Source organism: Desmodus rotundus, chromosome 2, assembly GCF_022682495.2.
Source record: "Desmodus rotundus isolate HL8 chromosome 2, HLdesRot8A.1, whole genome shotgun sequence".
Lineage (NCBI taxonomy): Eukaryota > Metazoa > Chordata > Mammalia > Chiroptera > Phyllostomidae > Desmodus > Desmodus rotundus.
Window position 1 is genome coordinate 148,751,754 of NC_071388.1, and position 6,265 is coordinate 148,758,018.

Consider the following 6,265-nt stretch of genomic DNA (forward strand, 5'->3'; position numbering starts at 1 on the left):
CCGTTTTAAAAATAAACTCTTCCTTCCATCTCCTTGGCTCCCTCAACCCAGCTAGCTTAGCTACCCTGCTTTACAGCCGTTATCATATTATTCCATTTTATAGCTGAGAAAACTTATCCAGAAAGGCAAAGTGATTTGCTCTATGTTACTCCTTAATCTAGCAAAAGTTGCTCCTTAAACTAGTCAGTAGGAAAACCCTGACTGGAATGTAGTCCTTCTAACTGTAGTCTTTCAAATAACCAGCAGAACACTAAAAAGATTTGTTATTCATGAGACCTTTCCTAACAGGACCTTGATGTTAGTGATTAAAACATAAGAAGAAAGAAAAAGCGAGCTTTAAAATATAAGGGCAGATGGTGGGTTCGTGGAGAACCTTGCCTTTATCAGCTGCCTATTGGCCAAGACCAAACCAATATTTTTGAAAAACACCGTCTGCTATAGACTGAATTATGCACCCTTTCCCCTAATTCATATGTTGAAACTCTAACCCCCAGTGTGATTATATTTGCAGATCAGGCTTTTAGGACTTAATTAAGGTTAAATAAGGTTGCAAGGGTGGGGTCCTACCCAGGACTGGTGGCCTTATAAGAAGAGCAAGAGCAATCTTCCCATCTGCAGGCACCAAGGGCAGGCCACATGAGGACACAGAGAGAAGGTGGGCATCTGCAGCCCAGAAAGAGGGCCCTTGCCAGAAACCTTGATCTTGGACTTTCCAGCCTCCAAGACTGTGAGAAGTAAATTTCTGTTGTTTAAACCACCCATTCTATGATATTTTGTTACGGCAGTCCTAGCAGACTAATAAACTGGACCTGCAATAACCTCAGAAGGCCTCAACACTGCCTGCCCTGGAGATGAAAGAGAAAAACAATCATCTGTAGGCTCACTGTCCCTGCTGGTTAAGGGAATCCTAGGTTTATTAATTGCTCTGCACATTTCCACGGCAATGAAAAGCTTCAAGCATGATCCCATGCCTTGGCATTTGAGAAGCCCGGGGACAGCAACAGGTGTGTGAGATGGCCAGAGGTGAAGCGCTGTCGGGTTGCTCCAGAGGGAACCTGTGGGAAGCCTGTGCAGGGCCGACTGCCACAGAGGTGGCTGGACTGAGAGAGGGGGCTGAGAGGATGCGCAAGATTCCAGTGTGTGTCCTTAGTCAACAGCATTGCATTATATGTAGAAGTCAGCATCCTGTCTGAAAACATGTAGAAAAGGGATGCATTCAGTGTACAAAACTGTATGTACTTCAATCATGAAGCATTTATCAATCTCTCCTACGGCTTCAAAACTACATTGTGTGCTTTGGGAATATCCCCAAAGTAGACAGTTTAGCTCTGTCTGTGTGGGCGGGCATCGACTGCAGCACCCAGGTGCAATCCATGTGGCATATCCAGGTAATAAAGCTCAAGACAGATGTTCATATTTGCTGAGGTGCAGTGCAGTGAGAGTCCAAAGGAGAGTCAGGAGGAGCTAGAGTGATTGCTCAGGGGTTAGTTGTGCTCAGATAGGGTGAAGGAGGGTACAGGAAGACGTTGCAGGAAAAAATACAAAGGTTGGGGTGAGAAGTGCTTGCACAGGAGACAGCAAGGAGGCAGGCCTGGCTGGAGCAAAGGGCAGCTGTTGGAGCGCCCTGATAAATGAGGGCAGCTGTGGGGCACTGGACTACCTCTCCACTGGTTGTGGGATTCTGCTGAGATAGTCACCTGTGATAGACTTCAGTTTTACACTCTAAGCAATGAAAAAAGAAAAAGCCTTCCCTGACCCTCAGAGGATAATATTCCAAAGTAGCAGTGCTAAGAATATGAGCACGATAAAAAAGGGAAACAAGCCACATTATATTTTCAGAGCAATTAGTGTAATGAACAAAGGTGATGATAGCTTCCTGGCCTACTCACATTATATATCCTATTCAAGGATGAGAAGACTCAGGAAAGAGCTCATCTCCACGTCTTCCTGAAGTACTGCAGCTCTTGGGGTGGGGGGAATCCATGGGGGAGAGCCTTTCAGCTTTCAGGAAAACGATCCTTCCCCATAACCCTGTGCTGGTTTCAGAGTTAGGAAGCAGGAGAACAAAATGGTTAAAAGAGGCTCTCTGCCTCCTACCAGCAGGTGGCTTAGCCTCGCTTAGCCTCCCTTAGCCTCGGTTTCCTTCTCTGAAAAATGCAACTGGTAGTATTTGTTTCATACTGTTGCTGTACTAAATGAGATAAGTACGTGCAGTTCTTGTCATGGAGTCAGCATATCGTCAGTGTTCATCCGTGGGAGCTGCGAGTGTGGGAGAGAGTGGGGCAGCAAGGGGAAGAGGAAAAGAGAGCTCAGACCACGTGCTACATAGCACTGTCCTGTTGTAAAGTCTCCCGACCCCAGCCAGTAACCGGCCCCTAGAGCTCTGCGCCTGCAGGCCTTGGTGCTCCTTTCTGTCACTCAGTGTGTCATTTTGAATTGGAATGTGTTATTTAATCATGCCTCTCACTTGAATGTTAGTTCCTGGAGTAACCACATATATTTTCCTTCTCTCTGAATTCTCAGGGAAGCACAGTTCCTGACACTTAGTAAGTTCTCAAAATGTCTCTGCTGAGTAAATGAATGAATGAAGAAAGGAAAGAATGAGGTTGAAAGGAATACAGTATTTGTAGTCATTTGGAACTCAAGAAAAATATTAGAAACCTGAATTATGTTGAATGAAAACATTGAAGAAATTTCAGGGATTTAAAATTCACTTAACATATGAGTTATGGTGAGGGTCAAATCAACAAATACAGTCATACCTCAGTACTCGTCCTCTTCAGAACTCATCAAAACCTGTACTGGTCACATTTTGATAAGAAAAAAAGTGTTTCAGTGCTCAGCGCTTGCTCAGGACTCATTGACTTCAGCACTCATTGGGAGTTCTAGAATGAATTAATGATGAGTATTGAGGTACCACTGTATTTTTTGTGTGTGCATGTAGGAATCAGGGGCTCAGCAACAAAGGGTGAGACCCTGATTTATCATGAAGATTTAATGAAAAAAACTGTTTACAAAGGTACGGGCAAAGTGAAGAGAACCAAGACAGGAAGGTGAAGACCTAGTCTCTGGCAAATGCAGGAAACTCATTACCATACCTGGGACTGAGGGAGCAGGGGCAGGGAAGTCAAAGCAGCTCCCTATGGGAGATGCTCCTATGGGACAAGGAACATCTATCCAACAGGACAAGAGAACAGTTACTACTACCAAACCGAAGCCTGTCAGGGAGGAAACAGAGAATAAATATGCCCTGTAGTCTCCTGCCCTCTCATCTCTTCTCATAGCTGGCCCCAACCAGGAGTCAGTGGGCAAGGAGTCCACAGAAGTCAGAGCACAGAGCAGGGTGGAAAACTACAGAACGTGAGTCTGGAGAGACAAGCAGAGAATATCCAGCCTTCTGTCAGTCTTCACACTTGTGTGGAGGATACAAGAAAGAACAGGGCACAATGAGTCCTTGCCCATGGTCCAGAATCTAGAGTCTGGGCAGAGGCGTCCAACCTGCGGCCCACGGGCCACATGGGGCTCAGGATGGCTGTCAACGCGGCCCAACACAAAACTGTAAATTTACTTGAAACATTATGAGATTTGTGTGTGTGCGATTACGTGTTGCAATGTATTTAATGTGTGGTGCAAGACAGCTCTTCTTCCAGTGTGGCCCAGAGACCCCCAAAGGTTGGACACCCCTGGTCCAGGGGAAGAAACGAAAATGTAATCCGATAAATGTAATAGACTGCAATGCAGGTCACGAGATGAGGGTGGATCTGAAACATGGCAAGTGCTTGGAAGGGCCACTTATCCAGGCTCGAGGCTCCGAGACGGCTGCCAAGAAAAAGCGGCATCCTAACTGACATCATGCATACTTAGCTGACCTCAAAAGACACAGTTAAGAAAATGAAAAAAAAACAACCCACCAACGGCAATGAAGTATTTGCAAATTATATATCTGATAAAGAACTTGTATCTAGAACACATAAAGATCTCTCAGACTCAATAATAAGAAAACTAACAACCCAAATAACAAATGGGAGATTTAAACAGACACTTTACTAAAAAAGATATGCATAGGGCAAATAAACACATGAAATGATTTTTAAGACCACTAGGCATTAGGGAAGTGTAGGTTTAAACCCCAATGATATACTACTATACACCCAGTGTAATGGTTGCGAGGAAAAAGGCTGACTGCACTAAATGTCAGCAAGGCTGAAGGATGAGGAGAAGCTGGAACACTGCTGACAGGAACATGAAATGGAGCCACCACTCTGGAAAACAGCTTGGCAGTCTTTGAAAAGGTTAAAAAAACAAATATAACTACTTCGTTTCCTAGAGCTACCATAACAAAGCACCACAACTGTGTAGCTTAAAACAACAGAAATTTATTCTCTCACATTTCTGGAGGCTAGAAGTCCAAAGTCAAGGGATCAGCAGGATTGGTTCCTTCTTGAGTCTCTGAGGGAGAGTCTGTTCCCTGCCGCTCTCCTAGTTTCTGGTGGTTGCTGGCAATCCTTACCATGACTCAGCTCACAGCTACGTCACTGCCATCTCTGTCTACACTGTCACATTGTCACAGGTGGGCACAGGTAACCAGGTTCTTGGTGATCGGGACAAAGAATTGAACCGAACACAGAATTTATAGCAGAGAACATGGGAGCAGGCCAACTCCAAGCAGAGATTGACCTCATGGGCTGGAGGGATTCTATTCTTACAGTGAGGATCCTTGCTGGCTCGTTTTGGGGGGCTTTAACTATGCATGTACAAGTAGTTGTATCACTTTAAAGCTACTGTGCATGTGGTCTCCCATGATTTTCCCTGATTGGCCACCGGAGAAGGGGTCACACAATGTTACTGAATGGATCCCCAGTTCTCCTGGGGTCCCCTGTATTAGGTTTGTCTTGCCCGCCACCAGGGAATTATAGCTGTCTGTGTTAGAGATTGGTGAAAAGGAAAGGATTTATTCAAATTATACAGACTTAAGAGTAATGACTTAATGTCTTCATTAAAGTCCCAACGTCCCTTAAAACACCCACAAACACACACAGTTCTTCCTTCCCTCCCTTGCCTGGTCTGGTGTACTGTATCTTGGGAAAAGAAACAGAAGTCCATGGCTCAGGTAGCCTCCAGCTCTTCCCAGTAACCCGTGCTTGGCTGGCAGGCCTCCCTCAGTTCCCAGCACCACCAGCTGTGGAGCCGCCTCAATCTCCAGTTCTTACTCCAAAACCACATGGCACCTTCTCATGGCCCACCAGCAAGAGTCTTCTCGCCCCTTTCCTTCCTGCAGCGTCTCTCCTGCATTCTTCCAAACTGCTAAGAAAGAGCTCTGCATCATTGCTACATCTTGTTTTCTGGCTTCCTAAGCTGCGTGGCAAAGGGAGCCCCAAAGCTGCGTGGTTCTCACCAGCTAAAGCCGCGTGGTGATTCTCTGCCGAAGCAGTGTGGTTCTTCCCATCATGGCTGCTGTGCCTGGGTTTAAATCCCAGCACCAATCTTCCTCTGCAGCCCCATTTCCAACTCCTCCCACAATCGGCTACACTTGCCAGCATTCCTGTATTTTTCCAGCTTTTCTGGGCTTCCATAGTAAGTCCTGGCAGGCATGGCTCTGTGGTGTGGAGCCAATCATCTCCAAGCTCTTACGCAGGCTCTGTAACCAGGGGGAGTTGCCTCCCAGTTACATCTTGAGTGGAAGTCACTCCCATCTCCCTGGCTCAAAGCATGGCCACAGCTATTTAACATATCTATGAAACCAGTTAAAGGTTATAGATATGTTAAATGACCATTCTAGAGGTTATCTGCAAAACTGTTGCTATTTAAAACAACTCTCAATGGCCCTGCTCCATGTGTCCCATCCCCCAGTTCAGACTTGTGGGGGTGAGGACATCCCATATTTTTAATATCTCCTGGATACCCTGAGTTCTGGACCCCATTACAAATCCTTCTTTTGAGGGCCCCCTGGTTGTACCCTCTTACAATATGGCCTTCTTCCCTGTATATCTCTCTGTGTCTCCACATGGCCTTGTTATAAGGACATCAGTCATTGGATTTAGGGCCTCCCCTAACACAGTCTGACCTCATTGTAACCAATTACATCTGAAAAGACCCTATTTCCAAATAAACCACATTCTGAGGTTCCGGGTAAATGTGGATTTGTAGGGACACTATTCAACCCAGTACAATGACCATTCCACTTGTAGGTATTTACCCAAGAAAAATGCAAGCATAGTCCATACAAGATTTGTACATGAATATTCATAACAGCTTCATTTGTAAT